This window comes from Lontra canadensis, unplaced genomic scaffold (assembly GCF_010015895.1).
Source record: "Lontra canadensis isolate GAN:19392208 unplaced genomic scaffold, GSC_riverotter_1.0 scaffold14, whole genome shotgun sequence".
Lineage (NCBI taxonomy): Eukaryota > Metazoa > Chordata > Mammalia > Carnivora > Mustelidae > Lontra > Lontra canadensis.
In genome coordinates this window covers 25,225,160-25,247,641 of record NW_022631008.1, presented here as the reverse complement: position 1 = coordinate 25,247,641, position 22,482 = coordinate 25,225,160, and the positions used below count along the sequence as shown (strand labels likewise).

At 43.2% G+C, this 22,482-nt stretch overlaps 1 long non-coding RNA gene across 1 annotated transcript; it reads right to left on the bottom strand.

Moving 5' to 3' along the window:
- Positions 1 to 1,700: 1,700 nt before the first annotated feature.
- On the bottom strand, positions 1,701 to 19,936 carry LOC116868222. Its single transcript, XR_004382769.1, has 4 exons — positions 19,783 to 19,936; positions 12,979 to 13,247; positions 12,056 to 12,106; positions 1,701 to 1,794 (listed from the first exon to the last, which is right to left on the bottom strand). It is a non-coding gene; the product is annotated as an uncharacterized LOC116868222 (long non-coding RNA).
- Between the last annotated feature and the right edge of the window lie 2,546 nt (positions 19,937 to 22,482).

Here is a 22,482-nt window from a genome sequence, read left to right as displayed (position 1 = left end):
AAGGAAAGCTCATCCCAAAGGGGAGAGCATCATTTCATGTCCCCAAGCGCTTGGTACAGGAGTCCTACACCAACACGCAGTCCTTACTTTCAAGGACTTTACTGAGAAAGATTATTGCTCTATGGGAAGATCTAGAAGATGCTCCAGAGCGCCTCCTTTTTTTATTTTTCTTTTTTCCTAAAGATTTTATTTATTTATTTGACAGACAGAGATCACAAGTAGGCAGAGAGGCAGGCAGAGAGAGGAGAAGCAGGCTCCCTGCTGAGCAGAGAGCCCGATGTGGGGCTCGATCCCAGGACCCCAAGATCGTTACCTGAGCCGAAGGCAGAGGCTTAACCCACTGATCCACCCAGGCGCCCTGATTGTTTTGTTTTTTTTTTTTCCACCATGTATTATACTTTTTGTTTATTTGGGTCACAGAGAGGAGAACCCTGAAAAGAGGAGAATGGGAATGCTCAGCTAAATGGAATGGTAAGCCCCTGAGAACAGAGCTCTTGTCCCTCTTGCTCACCTTTGGGTGTCTTCAATACCAGCACGGTAGCTGGAACATAGAGATATTCAAGAAGTATTTGTTGAATAAGTAAACAGAGGAATGTGGGCTTGAGCACGTGATACTTGAGGTCCCGAGATCACAATATGGAACCCTTATGATCCAGGAGGCCTTTCCATAGACAGTCAGCCCCAGCCTCCTGCCCGTTATTTCTGGGTGTGCCCCCGGCTCTGCCATCCCCCTGTGCTTAGGACAGAGCCCCCTCATGCTCCCCCGCTCCCACTGTCTCAAAAGACCCGTGCTGCCCCAGCTGCGGGAACCCTTCCTTCGGGAGAGTATGGTTTTGCCATCCTCCCCACTGCTGCCACTCTGGGGTGAGGCAGGCTCCCCTGATTCTGTGACACCCATCTCAGTGCCCTGAGGCTCAAAACCTGTCACATGGCCTGGCTAAGGGTCAGTCTCCTCCATCTCTCTCACTTCCCTGTCACTCTATATTTCTCCCTCTCCACGCCAACAAATGCCTTCCTTTCCCATCAGCCAGAGCCAAAGTTGCTCCTGCAAATCACCTTCCGCAAATGGGTACATGTGGGGGTCACCAGCCTCCCAGATCTCACAGTCCTATCCAGGAAACAGCGCTGGGCTCAGGGCCTGGGGTCCAAGGTCAAGCCTCACACCTTTCTCTCAACCGCTTTGTAATGTGAGCGAAATCACGGGAGCTCCATAGCCTCCGTTTCTGGGTCTGCAAAATAAAATAGGTTTTAGCAGTCTATGGTACCATGAGATTTATGAGAGAGAAGGGTCTTGAACAAGAAGCACAGGAAGGAAACCTAGTTGTGGGAAATGAGCCGTTAGCCAGGAAAGGCATGGGAGGGAGTGTTCCTCTGGGCGGGCATAGGGAGGAAAACAGCCCACCCAGAAGCTACAGGGGCCACTCATGCAGCAAGTGAAGAGGTAATAGACGCCTCGTAGGGTAGGTTCACCTCTCAGGTTCCAGGAGCTTCGGCAGGTGGGAGAGCAGATGTGGCTCTTTTGTGCAGTCATACAGGACGGCTGGCCACACTGCAGATTTTTTTCCTTTTATTGCTTATGCTTTGGGTTGTCGTATCTAAGAATCCATTGCCAAATCCAAGGTCATGAAGATATTCTCCTGTTTTCTTTTAGGAGTTTTATAGTTTTAGGTCTTACGGCCTCAAGCCGTTTGGAGTTAATTCTTACACAGAGTGCTGGTAATGGGAACACGTCCTTCTTTCCTTCTTCTGTCTGCAGTTCTCCTGTCATCCCAGCTGTTGAGGAGGGGGAGAGACCTTGAGGCAACAATACATTGTGTCACTTCAATGTCCTTTGATCCAGGGCTGGGAGAACCAGAGTAGAGTGTTTCAGGAAAAGATCCTCAGGGTGTGAGCTTATCAGAGAGTGCCCCCAGGGTGCTTGCCATAATGCACCGAGGAAACAAAGCCTGCTCTTCACTCAGCCAGAACAGCTGGGCGGACACCTGCAGCTGAGGGTGGGGGTAGCCACAGAGAACAGGTGGCTTTGGGGCAGCAACAAGGTCAAAGGCATGGAAGCTTGAGCAGGGGGGCGGCAGGGCAGGGGCGGGGTGGGGGGCGCTCGGAGCCCAGGAGGGTAGCACAGGGGAGCCCGTGAAAGATCCTCCGCTCTGTGCAGGTTTTATCCAGAGGGGCCTCTGTGAGAAGAAAGGATTTTGAGGACAGGAGTTTCAACATTTCCATTGGTGGGCCCTTGGAGCCAAAAACTATTTTTGTTACTTTTTGCCTGTCCTCCCCCAGGATGGCACAGCTTGGAAAAGCAAGAGTTACAATTAATTTCCCTTTTCAAAATGTGGTTCAAAAAAGAACATTCTGTTTCCAGGACCCCCGGCTTTCTGTGAGAAATTCTATACCAGCATTCAAAATTAAGCCACATTTGCCAGAATGTAAATTTCTTTCAATGGCTATTTTTTTTTTAAGTGACTGCTTATGTCTCTAGCACAGAAAAAAAGAAAAAGGGAGGAGTAATTTATCTGAAAAATAGCGGTTTTATTTTGGGGAAGGAATTTCAGAGAGAACCTATGCAGTTCTGTAATATGAATCTATTTTAAATTTTTCAAACGTCAAAAATACAGTTTACATTTGCTGCTGCAAATTCGGTGAACGTTTTTCATTATGCACGAAGCAGAAAATTTGGAATTAAATGTACAGCAATGTTCCGACAAATGAAGAAAACCCCTCCCCCAGGCCATCCCTTGACATAACTGGGACAATCCAATATAATAACCCTCTAAAAGGATTAATTCTGCCTAAAACCAGCTCCTGAAAAAAACCACATGGCACTGTCTGAAACATTCTTGATAATGTGCACGTCTTTATTACATTTGCAATCCATGAGCCGGGTGCTGACTCTGGGAACATTCTATGACAATACTGAATGAGGGAGTCTTTACCTTCAGAATCATAGGAAAACCTCACTAATAGTTGAAACAGACAAAATAAAAGAGTAATAAGGTTCCATTTTGCTTCTATTAAATTAATAAAATACTTAAAACATATTCGTTGCTAGAGGTGGTGTGGTAAATCTGGTCCACACATACATTGCTGTTGGCAATGCAAAACAGCAATTCCAGGCAAATCTATTCCAAATTTTCAGAGGATTCAGTGATTTGCATCATCCAAAAGGAGGACAATGTTTTACACTTGTTTAATACAAAACTAATATAAGAATGTTTATAAGCTGGCAGCCTCCTAAATATCTAGGAGGGGTGATTGGTAGTTAGGGAAAATATATCGTACCCACTTAATGAATATACAGGCCCAGCTGAGATATGCAAATAATGCAGTGTTATGAGGCACAAGCAGTTCTGTCATGGGGGGAGGGACAGAATTGTAAACCCAGTTCCTTGTTATTGGAAGTTGCATTAACGTCGCCATGCTTTTTTTTTCTCTTAATAAAAATTTTTATTTTTATTTCTAAAAATAAATTATAAAATAATTGTTTATAAAAATTGCAGGCAAGATTCTTTTCCTTTTAGTTATTTGTAAGAGGATACAAAACGGAAAGTATACAGTATCTCATTTTTTTCAACCTTTTTATCTATGCATGGCTTGACTTGGCTAGACTGGTCTGTGATGTCTTCCACACACTACTGAGTGACACCTACGCATGAGGCCAAGGGGAAAAATTCTCAGGGCATGAAGGCATTCATTGGAAAATGCTTAAGGAGAGCACCAGGAAGAATAGATTCATCCTGAAGGAAGCGGGGCTGGGCAACAGGGTACCACTTCTGGGGCGTCATTCACATTGTCTTCTCTGTAAGTGGGGTGCGCCCAACAGCATACAGCCCGGTGGTGCTTTATGACGCCCAGTACCTGCTGAGCCCCTCCTGGAGTAGAGGGGCTTTGGCCTGCCATCAGCATTCTCCACTTCTTCCTTGCAGAGTTCCCGGTAATAAACAACAGAACCAACTCGAGCTAGTTTAAGCCAGAAAGGAGGTGATTAGGGACAGACGGAGCTCACGGAATCCCAAGGGAGACTAGAATATCAAGCTTGAAAGCTACGTAACCTGGGACAGTACCCAAATTACACCACCACACTGCTCCAGTGGAGACGTGCAGCCATTGCCACCTGTACCATGGCTGCCGTGCGCAGAATGTCACCACACAGTTGTCTCCGAAAACCACACCGTCTTTCTGCGGTGTTCCTCCACCTTCCCTGGAAAAGGGATTCTGCCTGCCATCTAACTCCGTACTTTCCTCTCTTCTGAACTGAAGTCTTGCACAGGTGTGTCTAATTAGTGGCGTCCAGGCAACACACCTGCACCCAAATATACCCGCCTACTGGTGAGTTTTGCTTCTGTCCTGGCTCTCCAGGACTCATAATGTGGGAAATTTGTCGAAATATGACAAATATGACAAATGCCCACACAACGTTACCCAACTTTGACCAGATGGACCAAAAAAAAAAAAAAAAAAATTTGATTACGCCAGTTAATGGAAATTCCATTTTCCTTGATGCAAAAGAGGCATGTGACCCAATTCTGACCAACAAGGCATGAAGAGACATCTGCTGAGGGACTTCTGAGAAAGATTTCTCAGCTCTTAAAAAGAGACGCAAGGGCACAATAATCCCCTTGTTCTGCTTCTGGATAGTGGTATGTGGGGATTTGAAGCCTGGAGCTGCCGTAGGCATCTAGTAACTGACACATTTAAAATGGCAAGGCAGAAAGATGGAATTAATCTTAAATTCTTGACAGCATTACTTAGCTACTGACTCAACCAACCCATCTGATCTTGTTACGTGAAAATAATACTTTTCTGGATTATTTAAGTCAATAGAATTGAGGTTTTCTTTACAGCCCACAGGGCCCTGATCTACCTACTCTGTCTGGTGTTGCAAGGATGACTGAGATAAACAGGAACACAGGAATGACCATCTTTGGGGGCTGAAGGAGCCTGACGTTAAATTAGTGAAAATGAAGTGGATGGGTAACATGGGGCCATATTCAGAGTCCCTTCTAAACAGCTTGCCCTCTCAGAAGTTGGCCCAGTCTCCACACCCCTTCTACAACAGCACCCTATTTCCTTTTGTGGCATTTCATTTCCTCCACTATGTTCAGTAATTGGAAACAACCTGCCCTACCACTGAGAAGGCTGAAGAAGTTTTTGGAAGTTCTTTCTGGCAGAAACTTCCCATCACTCCCCCCGTACAACCAGCAGCAAGCTCAAGACCTAAGCTCAGTCCATTACACTCTTTCCCTCAAGACTTTACATCTCCAACGAAGTGACTTGAGGACAGAAGATAGCAGTGAGTGTTCATGTATTCCAGAAAACTCCCACTCTAGCCCTACTACCTGGCCAGGTCAGCTGAGTTGTTCTGGACGCCTGGTTGCCCAAAGTTGCCCTGGAGGAAGATCTGTCCTGTTTCTAAAACCACCATGTTCCCAGGGAACAGAGATTTCAAAACTCCCGGTAGCCCGGCCAGAGACATTCCAGTGTGAAAGCTCCCACACTTGAAGAAAATCTAAATTAGAACCTTGTGAAAAGTCAGTCCTACAACTGCACCTCTTTCTCTAAGGATTGTTCAGTGAATTTTTATGGAAATATTCTTTATACATGGAATCGATCCATTTCTTCTTCTTACCCTCACCCCAAATTGAGGGTTTTTAAATTATGACATTAAAAGGCTGGTATAAAACAGGCTGCTAAACTTAAATTCATCTAGAAGTTTTTGCGAATCAAGTGTTCATGAAACATTTATGTTTACAAATTTCAGAGAATATTGGCATCCCAGATTTTTGCTTGTTGGGGACCTGACAATTACTTGAAATATTTTTAAAAGTATTTAATTCCAGGAACTCTAATGAGCACCATGTGACATATGAGGGCAAGAGAATAAATATTGAGTATGTGGAGGAAAAAGAAAAAAAAAACATTTCATTTCTTCATTTGGAACTTTTTACTTTACATAATCATTTTTAAATTGTGGTAAAATACACTTAACATAAAATTTAACATCCTAGCCATTTTTCAGTGTACAGTTTAGTGGAATTTTGTAATAAAAATTAGACAATTTAATGTTTGGGGTTTATCAAATATATTCTCGTATAGTTTGAAGACCTGCGAATTTTCTAATAAAATCAGATTCTTGAATCTGTTCTCTGACGAAATGTTAGTTATAAGCTCAGTACATTTTCTTTCAGGGTTCTAGCCCTCAAAGGACGGCCTCTTTTCTATTTCTGAACATTGAAAAAATGAAGATGATCCAATAAATAAAGAAAAACACATTCCTGATGAAAGCCACTTAATTTCTCATTTTTAACCTCCAGCTAATCAAATATACTAGATCATGTTCAGTGGATCTTGCTATATTTGAAAGGAATTATATATCAATTATTATATTTTTAAAACTTTGTTATGGAAAGCAAACAGAACAGTATCATGAACCCCCATGTACCCAAGCCCCAGCTTCAACAATTGCTAATATTCTGCCATTATGGTTTCATCTGTTTCTTCAAACAACCCCCCACCCTCGCCTTGCCAAAGACACCAAATTATTATAAATTTTGCTGTTGGTTCTTTTAGGTAACCTCTACATTAATGTGCACGAATGTCAACAGTGTGATTTTGACAAATAGATACTCTCACATAACCCGCACGCCTGTCACAATGTAGAACACTTTCATCTCCCCCAGAAAGTTCCCTCATGTCTCCTCCTAGTTACTCAGAGACAGCCACCAGCTTGATTTTTCACTTTTGGTTATTTTTGTCTGGTCTAGAACTTCACATAAATGAAACCATACTCCTGTGACTCTGCCTTCTTTCGTTCAACATAATTTTTGTGAGGTTCATCCATATTTTTGCCTCACTCCTTTTTTATTATTGTTGAGCAGTGGTCCACTGTGAGAACACTGGTCTTTACGATGGAAGAACCCTTGTAGGAAGGTTCCTACTATCTGATGGAGGACACTGACTTGCTTCTAGCTTTTGGCTATTGTGAAGAAGGCTGCTATGAACATTCTTGTACAAATATCGTGTGTGTGTGTGTGTGTGTGTGTGTGTGTGTGTATACATGTATATAAGTTTTCATTTCTATTGAATAAATAAATACCTAGGAATGGAACTGCTGAGTAAAAGTGCAGTTCTGTGTTAATTGTTAATTGTATGACCCTGCCAAGCCATTTTGCAAGTGGTTGTACCACTTTATAGTCCAACACATACATCCAACCTTCTAGGTCAGCCATGTGAGAATTTTAGTTACTCCACAGCCTTGCTAACATTTAGCTGTATCCATCTTTTAAATTTTAGCCATTCTGATGGATATAGGGTGGTACCTCATTGTGGTTTTAATTTCCATTTCCCTGATGACTCATGAGGTTAAGCACTTTTTCATATGCTATTGGTTAGTTGTGTGTCTTCATTTGTGAAATGTCTGTTCAAGTAGTTTTTTCCTTTTTTAATAAATTGGGTTGCTCATTTTTTAAATTATGGAGTTGTAGAGATTCTTTTAAAGATTTTATTTATTTATTTGACAGATAGAGATCACAAGTAGGCAGAGAGAGAGAGAGGAGGAGGAGGCAGGCTCCCTGCTGAGCAGAGAGCCCAATGCAGGCTCCATCCCAGGACCCTGGGATCATGACCGGAGCTGAAGGCAGAGGCTTTAACCCACTGAGCCACCCAGGTACCTCTAGAGATTCTTTTATATATTCTGATGCAAGACCTTTGTCAGAACACGTTTATGAATATTTTCTAGTCTGTGCTTTGTCAATTCACTTTATTAAAGATGTCTTTTGATAAGCAGAATATCTTAATTTTGATGAAGACTAATTTGTTAATTATTTTCTTTTATGGTTATTACTTTCTGTGTCCTATCTGAGCAATTTTTGCCAAATCCAAGGATGTAAAGATATTATCTTGGGTTTTCCTGCACACACTTTTTGGTTTTAGCTTTTATATTTATATCTCTAGTCCATCTCAAGATAATTATTGTGTATTATGTGAGATAAAGGTTCACTTTTCAAATGTGCATATCCAGTTGTTCTACCACCATTCTGAAAATACTATCCTGTTCCCATTAAATCACTTTGGCACCTTTCTGAAAAAAATCAATAGACTGTATATGTGGGGCTCTATTTCTAGATTCTATTTTGTTTCATTACTTGTTATGATTAACTCTACATTAGTATCACACTGTCTTTATTACAGTAGCTTTATAATGTATGTCTTTTATAGCAGCTATGTTAGTTTCTAAGGTTGCTGTAACAGATTACCACAAATTTAGTGGCTTAAAACACAAATTTAATCTCACATTTCTGGGTAGATCAGTCAGTTAAGCAACTGCCTTCAGCTCAAGTCATGATCCTAGGGTCCTGGGATCAAGCCCCTCATTTGGCTCCACGTTCACTGGGGAGTCTGCTTCTCCCTCTCTTTTTCTTTCTACCCCCTCCCCCACTCATGCACACGCTCTCTCTCTCTCTCTGTCAAATAAAATCTTTAAGAAAATTTTTTGTGTGTCTTGGGGCACCTGGGTGGCTCAGTCAATTAAGAGTCCAATGCTTTTTTTCAAGTCAGGGCATGATCTAAAGGGTGTAAGATCAAGCCCCGCACTGGGCTCTATGCTAGGTATGGCGCCTACTCAAGATCCTCTCTCTCCCCCTCTGCCCTCCCTTCCCTCCCTTTCTCTTAAAAAAAAAAAAAAATTCTTGTGTTTAATATTTATGAGATATATTGATCTTTAATTTTCTTTTCTGTTGATGCCTTTGTCAGATTTTTGGTATCAGCATTATGCTGGCCTCATAAAAAAGTATTTTTTGCCCTTATTTTCTAAAGGATTTTGTATGAAGCTGGTATTATTACTTCACTAAATATTTGATAGAATTCCCAGGTGGATGGGCTTATTTCTTCCACCAGTTCTTTAAAGATTGTATTCCACTGTCTTTTAGCTTCTCTTATTTCTTAGTACAGGAAAATGTAATTCATATTATTGTTTCCCTGAATGAAATGTATTGTTTTACTCCGGAAACTTTTAAAACATTCTTTTATCTTTGGATTGCATGAGTTTTTGAATAATGTGCCTAGATATGGTTGTCTATCCCACTAAGTATATATTTATTCCACTAAGGCTTTATTCAGCTTCCTGGATCTGTAAATTCATATCTTTAACTAAATTGTGAAGTGTTTGACTTTTACTTCTTCAGGGACTTTTTCTTCTTCATCCTCTCTCTTTTCTTTCTTGGACTCTAATGGTATGTTAGACCACTTGATATTATCCTACAAGTCTAGGACTGTTGTTTTTCTTCAGCTTTTACTCTCTCATCTTTTGAGGGAATTGTTATTGAATTATCTCAAGTCATCGACTCATTTTTCTGCCAGTTCCAATCCAGTATTAAAAACTTTGAGTGAATTTATTATTTTAATTGTACACATTTCTGCTTTAGAATTTCCATGTGTTTTATTTGTGCAGCTTATTTCTCTGCTGAGTTTCCCCCATCTGTTCATTTATCATGTACTGTTTTCTTTCACTCCTTGAACAAAGTTACAATAGCACCCTTAAGTCCTTGTCCACTATTGCAACTTCTCAGCATTAGAATTCACTAACTTTTTTTCTTGAGTATGGGTCACATTTTCCTGTTTCTGTCTTATCTAGTGACTTTTTAAAAATGCATAGGGACATTGTAAATGATTCAGTGTGAGGACTCTGGATTCTGTTATGTTACTCTAAAGAGTAATTTTTGTCTTAGCAAATAGTTAACATTATTGAACTCAAACTTCAAGCTTTACTTTCCCTGTGATGGGAAGTGGCTGAAACATAGGTTGCTAATTTTGTTTCTAGCTACTGTTTTTCCATTAAGGCCCTGGGATCTCTTCACAAGTAGATCATCTAATGGTCAGCCCAAGATTTTCCTTTTTTTTTTTTTTTTTTTTTTAACAGATTTTGTATTCACTGTCTCTGGGTCTCCTTCCCTTCCTAAATCTTTCTTCTCCCCTAAACCCTGCCATGTGACTCCTTAACCCAGTGAGACTGGATTTCTGCTGTCCCTGGAAGAAAGCTGCATACAGACTGAAAAGTTATCTCAAAACAAAAAACTGCTGCATGGGCTGTTGGTTAAGCATCAACCTTTGGCTTGGGTCATGATCCCAGGGTCCTGGGATTGAACCCTGCAGTGGGCCTCCCTGTTCTGTGGGGAGCCTGCTTCTCTCTCTCCCTCTGCCCTTCCTCTCCTGCTCATGCTCGCTCTCTCTCATTCTCTCAAATAAATAAATAAATCTTAAAAAAAAAAAAAATAGCTGCTGCAGAGAGAGAATCTCACGAGGATAGATTCTTGTCTAGTTTCTCTCAGCTTTGGTTCTTCAGTGCTTTCTAATAGTCATTTCTATTAAAAAATTTCTCCCAGATATCACTAGTATTTGGGAAGTCTTGTCTAACCAATGTACTCTGTCACTATTGGCTATTATTTTTAAATATGTTCAAAATAAGGGGTGCCTGAGTGGCTTAGTTAGTTAACTATATGCCTTCAGCTCAGGTCATGATCTCAGGGTCCTGGGATTGAGTCCTCCCTCCCCCAAGTCAGACTCTCTGCTCCGCAGGGAATCTGCTTCACTGCCTCACTCTCCCTCTGTGCTCTCTCTCTCTCTCTCAAATAAATAAATAAAATCTTTTAAAAATATGTTCAAAATAAAAAGAACAAAATGGAGTATCACAATCCCAGACTCAATATATACTACAAAGCTGTAGTAATTAAAACAGTATGGCACTGGCACAAAAATAGACACATAGATCAATGAAACAGAATAGAGAGCCCAGAACTAAATCGACACTTATATAGTCAATCTTCAACAAAGAAGGCAAGAATATGCAGTGGAAAAAAACACTCTCTTCAGCAAACTGCACTGGGAAAACTGGACGGCTACATGCAAAAGGATGAAACGGGACCACTTTCTTACACCAGACACAAAGATCAGCTAAAAAATGGATTAGAGACCAAATTTGTTAGAACCGAGCCTATAAAAATCCTAGAAGAGCACACAGGATGTTTTTTTTCTGACACCAGTGAGAGCATTTCTACATGTCTCCTAAGGCAAGGGAAACAAAAACAAAAATAAATCATAAAGACTACATCAAAATTAAAAGCTTTATCTGCATAGCAAAGGAAACAATCAACAAAACTAAAATTTAGACAACCTAGTAAATGAGAGAAGATATTTGCAAATGACATATCCAATAAGGAGCTAGTATCCAAAATATATAAAGAACTTATATAACTCAGCACACACACAAAACAAATAATCCAATTAAAAATGAGCAGAAGACATGAACAGACAATTCCAAAAAGAAGACATCCAGATGGCCAATACACACATGAAAAGATATTCCATATCACTAACCATCAGGGAAATGTAAATCAAAACCACCATGAGATATTACCTCATACTTGTCAGAATGACTAAAAAAAAAAAACAAAAAACAAGAAACAACCAGTATTGGCAAGGATGTGGAGGAAAAGGAACACTTGTGCACTGCTGGTGGGAATACAAAATGGTACAGCTACTGTGGAAGACAGTATGGAGGTTCTTCAAATAATTAAAAATAGAATTATCATATGATCTAGTAATTCCACTATTGGTTATTTAACCCAAAGAATATGAAAATCCTAATTTGAAAGGATACATGCACTCCTATGTTTATAGTAGCATTATTTACGATAGCCAAATTATGGAAATCCCCCAAGTGTCTATCAACAGATGAATGGATAAAGAAGATATGGTTTGTACATACACCATATGTAGTTACAATGGAATATTACTCACCATATAAAAGAATGACATCTTGTTATTTGCAACAACATGGATGGACATAGAGGGTTTAGTGCTAAGTGGAATAAGTCAGAGAAAGACAAATATCATATGATTTCACTTCTTTGTGGAATTTAAGAAATAAAACAAACAAACAAAAAAAAAAGAGACAAACAAAAAACCAGACACTTAAACATAGAGAACAAACTGGTGGTTACTAGGGGGCAACTGGGGGCGGGGGGAAATGGGTGAAATAGGTGAAGAGGATTAAGAGTAAACTTACTGTGATGAGCTCTGAGTCATGTATAGAATTTTCAAATCACTATAGCGAAACCTAAAAGAAATATAACATTGCACCTTGATTATACTGGAATTTAAAAATAATACATAAATAAAATATGTTCAAAATACTGGGAATTGTGTATCGAGAAGTCTGAAGTTAGCCAGATGCTCATATCTGGAACCCAGCTATCTATAGGACAAACTAAAACAAAACTGGGGCCTTTAAACCAAAAAAAAAAAAAAAAAAATCACACGGGATATATGTATCCCAAGATGCTGTCCCTTGATAACTGCTGCTGACAATTCCATTGCAGGTGACATAGGACAAAGGAGACTGAGGAAAGGGGTATGGGCCCCCTTGAGTGGTGAGCAGTGAGCACCCCACATCTAAGCCCTTGGCTTGAGTAAACTGACGTTGGGACTTGACCTTAATTATGAGACAGTAGCAAATGGAATGATTTCTGTGGAAATAGGACAGTGGAGTGATACACGAGCAGACACTGTAGACTGTCCAGAAGCAAAGCAGCATTGGGAATGGTGGAAAGAAAAGGACATCCAATTTCAAGCATCAAACCAGTCGTTAATCAGGTTTGCCTCTGACAAAGGGATGAGGGAGGGAGGATGAGTGACAGGAAGAGGGAAGAGAAAGTATTCCTATTACTTTCATGTCCAAATTTCCTAAAATGACTTCTATGGTTATTCCTCTTTATAAACTAACATCAGATCTGAGTGAGGTAACCGACTTAAGTGACTCCAGTACATCTCATGTACCACTAGGTCCACAGTCGTGAAGTTTTAGAAGCTGGAGGTCAAGTTGCGGCATCCTTTGTCTTTGATGGATGACAAAGCGGTCACTAAAATGTGCAAGAGATACAGAGAAGGTGTCATTGTTGTAAAATCTCTAACTTTGCTCTACAAACTCACCATCTATTCATCAGCCAACCCTCGAGTGAGGTAATGAGAGTTTTAAGTGGGTTCAAAACCACTCTTAAAAAATAAAATCTATTCCTGGGAGGCTTGGCTGTCAGTCCAGCACATCATTATATTCATTATTTTGCGTACATGGCTTTCCTCCTCACAGCTCTCTGAGGGAGAATGTGTCAAATTTTTCCTCCTCTGGAGAAGGGGGCACCTGGTGGAGGAACTTGAGAGAAGCAGACTGGGGTTTTCAGCGCCCTAGAATCTCATCGTTTCTGGAAGACAGAAAGAGGAGAGTTGTCAACTGTCAAGAATATGTTAAAGACTCTTTTGCCCCTTTTGACTTTTCTAGGGTCTCTCTGGGGGGTAACCCTCACTGCTAGGACCATGGCTGACAGTCCTCCCTGTGACACTGCCACGGAGAAGGAGTAACTTCTCCTTCTGACCTTTCTCACAAAACGGGCCTCATTGGGTCGACTCATGACAACAATGGGCGTTATGCTTGCGAGAGCGGCACCACAGGCGATACTGAGGGCTCCCCTCTATCCTACAGTTCCAGACACATTTATTCACCATGGCAGGCACCAGATTAACCAGTCCTAAATGCAGAAAACCACTGAGAAGTGGGGTGCAGTGTCCAGCATGCGAACATGAAGAACTAGGTTTGATTTTTAAACACTGTGAAATCCTGTCACCAGTTGTGTTCCCTTCCTTGCTTTGGTCCCCAGGAAACTCAGATCCAAACTGGGAAGTTCAAGAATTTCTTTTTTGAAGATTTTATTTATTTAAGAGAAAGAGAGAGCAGAAGGAGGGGAAGAAGGAGAAGGACAGGCAGATTCACACCAAGGCCAACATGGAGCACAACCCCATGACCCTGAGATCATGACCTGAACCAAAACCAAGAATGGGTTGCTTAACCAACTGAGAACCCCAGGTGCCCCCTTTGTAAGCAGGCTCCACATCAAGTGTGGAGCCCTACACAGGGCTTGAACTCACAACCCTGAAATCAAGACTTGAGTGGAGATCCAGAGTGTGATGTTTAATCAACTGAGCCATCCAGGCACCCTGAGAAGTTCAAGAATTTTTAACATATGTGTCAGCATGCTAACTTTATTCTCATCTTTATTTTACTATTCTTTCTTTATTTTTCTTTTGACCTATCTCTGTTTGTTCATTTTTGTTTGCTATATTGTGTATATTTATATAAAGCCAACTCTGATCCTTTGGGAAGTAAGGTAGGGGAAATAAATAAGGGCTCTTTAGATTGTCTTTTAATAGCCCGAGTATGCATTGCTATTTGGCACAAAGAACTGGAGATTTTGGTATGCTTCGTCAAATGAGTTACGGAGTAAGCCTTGCTTTTAAATAAGAAAACAATTTTTCAATGTGCCCTGTGGCCTCCCGCCCATCTCAAAGCCCAGTCACCTTTGGGTTTTTTGATTCCTTCCTATTCAGACCAAATTGCTCTACTAGCTTTTGGAAAATTCTGATTTAATATCATGCTCCAAGTTTATAAAGGGTCAACTAGCTTCTCTCTAACTTTATGAAAGTTAAAATTACAGAAAATAAGAAAAACTGCAGAAACACTGTACTCCAGTTGCCAAAATAATAAAAGCTTTCTTGAAAGGTGATTAAAAAGTGGGCTTCTCTGGTAGGTTTGTGGAATTCCTATCCCCTATGCCTTACACAGTAAGCACAGACCATTTCCATGAATGGTTGAGGTGTCACTTTCTTGATAATGTCCTTATAAAAAATTTGACACACAGTCAGTCAACATACACTTATCAAGAGTGAGCTATGTTCACGATATTATTCTCTGCTTCCAAGGAATTGCAGATACGTTACTTCAGTTCTTGCCCTCCAAGAGCCTACAACGTAGGGATTGCAAGATGGTAGAGATGGAGAGAGAGACATAAAAATAAGTAAATACATATATTACAAGATAAAATCAGAATGAGCATACGAAGAAGAAGGACAAGCATTTGTGAACTTGGAAGAGAGGTTCTGGTTTGGGAGCTGGCACGAGCACTGGCTTCATGGAAGAAGATTCGATATTTCTACTTGGGGAACAGGGAGGACGAAGCAATGATGCCCACTGAGGCCTGCCATAGTGATTCCTGAATGTACGGTGGAGGCCTTTACTCTCAATTTTGCAGTAAGTGCTGGGGGAATGGACACAAAAGAATTTGCAATGGGAGAACTGCGTGTTTGACAGCAAAGAAATTTTTATTTAATTTTATTTGCACCACATACTTCCAGATTAGGTTTTGTAGTAGCTTATGTCAAAACCATAAAACTATTAAAAAAAGGGTGGGGGAGAAAAGAAGTGGAATGGAAAGTGTAAGTCCCAATGGACACTTCTACAAACCGATAATGAACCAATTTATTCTTGAGCCGTCATGGCCTTGCTTTCATTGTACAAGATATATAAATAACCTGAATCATGGACAGAAGGAGCCAGAAGTCAAATAGCATGTTTGGGAGGGCAGGTCCCCTTAGCGAAGCAGCGTGACATTTTAACCCGCCCGCCTTCATCTGGACTGCGTCAGTTCACCTCCAAGAAGAGGGCTGACATTTTCAGCATTGCTACCCAACAAGCCTCCTTTGATTTTACAGAATTCTTCCTCTGACTTGCAGCTTTCCTGACATGACTGAATTCCCTGTCAGGAATAGCTCTTAAATTAAATTGCCACCTTCCTTTCTCCAGCCCCTAAAGTTGAGCGGACAGTATGTTTCTAATTTCTCTTATGGGTTCTCATTCTCTAGTCAGCCCTTCTGCTCTAGTTATATGATTGATGAGGCATTGTAGGTCCCCCTGAATGCCTCCATGGCTTTTCTATAAAATAATAACTCTACTAACAAAAAGGATAATTTCAGGGATATTCCCCTTGCAGGCATTTTATTAGTAGAGGGAACATTAACATAGAGGTAGAAGAGAGGGAAGGTAAAGGAAATAAGGCTAGGAGGTTTGGTACAAAGAAATCATTAAATGTGATCTAAAATGCTGTCACTTGTATGATAATGTATGTATCTCGAAGCCTTGGAATCAAAGATGGGCAAGGCAGGGACCCAGGAAAGAGGTGCAAGGACACAGGAAAGAGGTGGGTTTGCCTTTAGGTCAAGAAGTGACTGTGAGCATTCTCCTCTCATCTGCTCCTTTGGGACGAAGCCTGACACTGCCTGGGCCACCCTGGTTGGAGGAAGCAGAGGACCATTAGGCTCTGGCTCCCTATGCCAGGGTTCCCAAAGGGTCAACCAATCACCACCCAGGCCTGGGGCAATTTCAGGAGCACTTACTGACCCAGGGCCATTGCCCATAAAATGGAACATCTCCACCCCTACCAAGACCTAAAACCCCATTCAGGAGACAAAAATCCTTTCATTTCAATTGCTAGATGGCTGAAAATGCAAATCCTACAGGGTTAACACTTCTTTTTTTGTTTTTTAAAATTTTATTTATTTGCTTGAGAGAGAGAGAGAGAAAGAATGAGAGAGAGAGCATGAACAGGGGAAGGGACAGAGGCAGAGGGAAAGGCAGGCTTCCCGCTGAGCTAGGAGCCCAATGTGGGGCTCGACCCCAGGACCCCGGGATCATCACTTGAGCAGAAGGCTGATGCTTAACCAACTGAGCCACCCAGGTGGCCCAGGGCTAACACTTCTGATGAGTAAGTGGGTACCTTATCCTCCCCTCTAGCCAAAGGTGGCAGCAGGGGACTGGAGACTCACCTGGGTGTGGGCTACCTACAGAGAGGAGGGAGCATTTGGAAAGGGAAGAGTCTGCTTCCAAAGAGCGACCTGGAAGGCATCCAGACTCTGGGGAGTCACCCTGTGGACCCAACACAGAACACGCTGTGCCTGGGGTTGGCCCAAGAAAGGCAATGCTGGGTCACATGACCTTCCTTTCCTTGGTTCCATAAATTCACCCATTTGTGATAGCTAGCCATGTCCCCAATGGGGGAGTGGTCTGGTTCCCATTCATTCATCAGTCCCCTGATGGCAGGCTTCACTGGGTTGGCAGAATTGGGGACGTAGGTCGGGGCACCCCTGGCCGCTGTTTCATGCAGGAACCTCGTCTCTTCATTTTTGATTTTGCCAAAATCAAAATCAGAAGGAGCAAGTGTCCTTGGGGCACAAGCTGACTTCAATTTTCTTGATGATTTTCCCGAGAGAAGCGCCCTAACCAGTCCCGTGCCTGTGGGCGTCTCGAAGCTTCTTGGTGAGGTCAGCCGCATCTCTGCAAGTTGCCTCTGGGCCCTTGAGAGGAAGTGACCCCTTTTTATTGCAATGTCGACCAGTCGCTGTATAAATTGACTTTGTCCCCAGGAGATTTGGCAATTGAGGTAGCATAAAATTTGCTATTTAAAAAAAATGGCTTATTGGCCAATCCGCGAGTGGCATTTCAGTCACTGAGTCCTTAATAAACAGGTAACAGAAAAAGCAGAAGTCAGGCACATGGCAGTTCAGGGTGCTGCGTGGGGACAGGCAGGGCTGGGATGAGAACTCTTAGGGAGCCCATGGCCTCCCCTGGCTTCACTAGCAATGGATACCTCTTTCCTCTCCACTCCAGCTGTCCTGCCTCACTCACCCAGCAGGGGAGCTGCTTGCTTGAACACAAGTCTCCTTGACCATGACCTCATGTACTGTTCCCGTTAGCCAGTGGTCAAGGCCCTGGTCTGAAGCTCACCAGTGCCAAGTGCAGTGGAGAGGAAGCCGGGCCCGTGAGACTGTGGAACTCACGCTCCTGGCCACAGTGCTCACCCCCAGGATTTCTGCTGTTCCCCCAGGGCCTGCTGAGGCAGCATCGCCACCTCTGGGAGGACACCCACCCCCTGCACCCCCCACCCCCAAGATGTTTAGCTCACAGATGGAGAAGAGTCATTTGCATCAGGGCCCTGAGAGGGCTGGAGGCAAAGTCACTCTCCCGCCAAGGCCCTGGGGGGCAGCCTGGCCGGGGTCCAGAGGGAGGTGCTGACAGGGTCTCAGAGGTGGTCTGTGATGACAAAAAGAGGCGAGGGGAGCCCAGATCCATGGGGAGGGAAAGTGGGCCCCCAAATAGGCTGAGAGAGAATGCACCAGGAGTTCACAGGCCACTGAGACCAAGAGGACGCCAACCCAACCCAACCACAGCTTGGGGGCCATGGAGAATGTTTACACACGCAGAACGGCATGAGACCAGGGCACCCTCTCCACCCCATAATGGCCACAACAGCCTGTAAAGCCTTTTCTGCCACTCCCTCCACTAGACACCCTCTAAGAGAGAAGCAGAAGGGGGTGGCAGCAGCAGAGAAGCCTAGAAAATTGAGCCGCTGAACCATGGAGGTGAAGTAACCTAAAGACAGTATTTAAATCACTGCATCTCAGTCTTCAGCCAGTCAGGCTCCATCTGCCTTCTCTTTACCACCATCCTGTGGTTAGGGGCCTCGGGAGGACCAAGACAGACGTTTTCTCTGCACGTGTGAGTGTAGGAAGTAAATCACAAGTTCCCTTGCAATTGTTCCCTGGGTACCACTCAGGCCATACTTGGCAACCTCATACTGTTTATCTTCCATAAACTGTGTCACATTCCTCTCCTAAAGGAGGCCCAGCCGAAATCTGGGGTGCGCTGTGGGTTGTCAGGCCTTCTTTGGTGCCATCTGCAGGATTGGGGTGGATGCCCGGCTCTCTCAGGGTCCCTGTGTTCCCCCCTTACCAAGTTAGATTTGCAAAACAAGGTCTCAACTCGAGGCACTGAGGCCTCTGTGCTTACCTACACTTGGGATTCCAGTGGGCGAGGGTAGAAGGTATAGAGCAACTTGAGGTGGGGAGGCAGTTAGTCGTAGGAGGCAAAAGCACCAAGAATCCCAAACCTTGAGGTTTGGAGGCTCAGGGCTCGTCTCCAACCCTCTAGCATGGAAAAAGGGTGAAACTGAGGCTAACCAAATTGTAACATCAAGACTTGAGGCCCTGTTTGGGGGCTCCCCGTCCTTTGGGACAGAGCGTGAGTGGGGGGCCTCCCAGGAGGACCACGTGGAGGAGCCCATTCTGCTCACCTTCTGGTTCCCTCCAGGCCAGGGGACCCGCTTCCTGTTCCAGTCTGGTCTTCTTTTTTAAAATCAGACTTTAAAATGAACTCTACGATGTTAATTAACCTTTCCTACTGTTTGGCATCTTCCTGGTCCCTGTGCTCTGTATTCCCCCAACAACAAATCATACTGTTTGCCTATTGATCGGCTGTAAATCAAATATTTTACAGCCTATTAAATCACACCAGATCGACTAGGCCAGTTTCACAAAGTCAGCGCTTTGGACGAACGTTGTTCCTTTCTGAAGACCGGCCCTAGAGAGGGGGACGAGTCGTCTGCAGAGGGGCCGTGGACACTCTAGAGCTGACCATATTTAAGGCTCCAAGCTAAATTTAGGCCTCCCAGCTGGTTGTTATTCCAGCAACTGAGTGTGGGCTTGGCCAGCTGTATTTTAAGCTGAGCCCCAAATTTCCCTCTGTTCGGCTTTGTTGTGTTCCACAGGATTTAGGTTTAGTTACCAGAAGTACAAAGGGTTTCCTTATGGGCCTGTAAGTAAGTTCAACCAGAGAGAGTAAGAGCAAACTGTCTAGGGCTGACATGGGAATCTGTGGTTTTGGGGGGCCTGTCCAGCCCGTGGAGGACCTTCTCTGAACCCCCGAGGTAAGACTAAGGACGCAGGAAGGCCAGGATGAAAAATTTACACAGCCCCAAAACTTACTTTTTGTATGTCAATACAATAAAGTGAATTTTTTTAAACACCTCAATAAACTGAATTAAAAAAACAAAAACAAAAACAAAAACCTCTTACTGTTAGGGCATCTGGATGGCTCACTCGGTGGAACGTCCCTCTCTTGGTTTTGGTTCCCGTCATGATCTTGGGCTGCTGGGAACCAGCTCCATGTAGGGCTCCCCACACCGCAGGGAATCTGCTTGCGATCCTCTCCCTCTGCCCCTCCCCCGCTCATGCGCACGTGCTCTCACTTTCTAAAGTAAATAAAATCTTTAAAGAAAGAAAAAATGAAAGATAAAACGCCTTACTGTTAAGAAATACTTCCCCAAATTTCAAAATACTATACTTCTGCATGAAACACTATACATGGGACGCTACCAGCTGTGTAGGGAACTAGGAAATATATGTTTGTAGATGCAAATTACCTCTCTGGAGACATTCACAAGGAACTGGTAATCCCGGTTGCCTCTGAAAAGAAAAACTGAAAGACTAAAGGCCAAAAGGGTCACATTAAAATTTTTTCCAGCGTGTACGGATTACTTAGAGTTTTCATGCTTTAAAAATGTGTTGTTTGGACAGTGCGCACTACAGTGGTGTGTTAAATCATGGCTTCATCGTTCCATGATTGCCACAGTAGTTGGTGGCAGAGCCCTTTCCAGCTCAGAAACTCTGGGAAGGAGCAAGCAAAACACCACAAATGTGCGAGAACAAATTTGTGAGTTCACACTGTGCACGTGCGTGTGCACACACGTGGGCACACAACTGACACACTTCATATTTTTCAGCGTATCAGTGCACTAGCATTGGTTTTAAAAACAGAGTACTGGATGTAAAGGCTGGAAGCAAATATGCCCAAAAGTTAATAGTACTTAATTTTGCCCGGCAAGGAAGTAGGTCCTTATGATTTTCTTCTCTGTATCTGCATGCCTTTAAAAAATTTCATTCCAGGGTTTTCTCTTAAAAATAGAGCCTGACTCTGTGTCTTTAAAAAGCCAGGTCTTTGGGGGGCACCTGCGTGGCTCAGTTGGTTAGGTATCTGACTCTAGATTTCAGCGCAGGTCTTGATGTCAGTATCTTGAGTTCAAGCCCCGCATTGGGCTCCCTGCTGGGCATGTAGCCCACTTCAAAATAAATTTATAAATAAATAAACAAATAGATGATAAATATATAAATAACTAAATGCAGTGTCTTTTTAAAGCCGGAAGACAGTAAAGGAAACCAGATAGCAGCAACTCACCAAGCACTAATATTAAATATAAGAAGCCCCAGAATTTCTTTTCGTTTTCACTTATTTGACATCATTCAGGAATAACTCAGATTTGCTACTGTCTCACACATAGAGCACTCATTTCAGCTCAACAGATGCTTCTTGAAGGAGTATTTAGGGCTTGCGCTGGGCTGGGTGTTGGGGGTACCAGGATGAATGAGACCCAACATAGCTCTTTTCATGTGGGAAGTGGTTATCTTTTCTCTAAGACTTTTCTAAAGCAAGAAAACTTTTACGTTGAGTCCAAGCCTTAAATAAAACACTTCTCAATCATCAGTTACATGGAGCCAAGGGCTTATGTTCTCCTCCTGGAGCCTTCCCACACAGAATTATTCTTTCTGCTACCATCCTTGCTCAAAGTCAACTCAGGGAATGGAGAATGAAATTTCTTACCAAACTAATCAGAGTATCTTCTCCTTACTTCAGCGTGGTTGTTTTGTTTTTTTTTTTTTTAAAGATTTTATTTATTTGACAGAGAGAGATCACAAGTAGATGGAGAGGCAGGCAGAGAGAGAGAGAGAGAGAGAGAGAGAGAGAGGGAAGCAGGCTCCCCGCTGAGCAGCGAGCCCGACGCAGGACTTGATCCCAGGACCCTGAGATCATGACCTGAGCCGAAGGCAGCGGCTTAACCCACTGAGCCACCCAGGAGCCCCTTACTTCAGCGTTTTAACCTCTTGGATAGTCGTGAATTCAGGGTCAGGGCGTTGACAGGCAAGAACTCACTTTACACTGCCCGGAATGGGGCTAACCACCAAAAGGAGGTTTTGGTGGTTAGCCCCAAAAGGTAGAGGTAGAGGCTGGCTGAGGTAGAGGATGAGGTAGAGGATGAGGAAGCGGAGGGTGCAGGTGGGAGAGGTCTTGGCCCCTGAGGAAGGGCTGATGGAGACCTTGGTGCACCTGATGAAGCAGCGGGAGGTTCTTGGAGGTAGGGTAGGGACTTCAGGGCCTCCAAGGGAGATCCTGGCTCCACAGAGAACCTTCCACATTGCAGTGACCCCAGTGAGGCTGCTGGGAAACCCTGTGGCAACCTGACCGTGCATCATGGCGGACTGCTGGCCTTCACAGAGCCAGGCCAGACTGGGCACCTCCAGACTTACTTTGGAACAGTTGGTGAAGTAGAAATGTGGAAGTCGGAAATAGAAAAATGACTCTGAGTTACTTGAGCTTTTTCCTCACCAGTACCAAAGAGACTCTTGACCCTGACTTTCTGACACACCCAGCCCTGGGCCAATCCCTCCATCCATTAGTTTTCAGGCTGAAAACAGGGCACCATCTATCGCTAGAGCAAATCACTTAACAGCCAATGGGCATCACAGCAAATCAACACTTTCTAATCCGGCTGGCCCCGCGGCTCTGTTCGGGATTCATCTACTCAACCTACAGACTCCCTTTGCTTGCTTGTCACATACATCCCCCTCCTTTTTCCCCCATTTTTGACCTTTTTTTCTCTCAAGGGGTGACATCAGCTCTTTTTTTCACTAGGAGGGGGGCCCTCTCTTTTGTTTTAGCTT